The sequence below is a fragment of the Nestor notabilis genome, unplaced genomic scaffold (assembly GCF_000696875.1).
Source record: "Nestor notabilis isolate BGI_N333 unplaced genomic scaffold, ASM69687v1 scaffold26736, whole genome shotgun sequence".
Taxonomy (NCBI): domain Eukaryota; kingdom Metazoa; phylum Chordata; class Aves; order Psittaciformes; family Psittacidae; genus Nestor; species Nestor notabilis.
The window spans coordinates 2,428-2,916 of record NW_009932803.1 but is presented as its reverse complement, the minus strand read 5'-3'; positions in this window follow the sequence as shown (position 1 = coordinate 2,916).

Sequence of the window (489 nt, the reverse complement as noted above, 5' to 3'; positions counted from 1 at the left end):
GGGCTGCTGTGACAGGGGCCCCTCCCTGGCCCCGGGCCTTGGGAGTCAGTGCCTGGGAGGTTTGGGGTGCCAGTGCCAGGAGGTTGGGCTGCTGGGGTGGAGCATGGGTGAGGGTGCTTTTATCACCCCCATCCTTTTTTCTCTCCTTTCCTCTTACCCAGAGATGGGGAACTGAGGAGGGAGACTTTGGAGGTGGAGGAGCAGCAGCCCCTGCAGCACAGCACAGCGCCGCCTTTCCCCATACACCCAGCACCTGGCTCAGCCCGTCCCCCCCAGCTGGGATGTGAGCCGTAGCCCGAACGTCTGGCTGGGTCCATATGTTACCGCTGACACAGGCAGAAGAGTTGCCTGGGTGTGAGTCACCTGTGCCGCAGCACCCAGCCACTCCGGAGCATCCCTGCAATGAGTTCTGCCTGGTCTCAGACCAGACAAGAAGCTGCTACCTTGGGGTATGGGAGCTGAGTGGGGTGCTGGGGACATGGAGGTGCT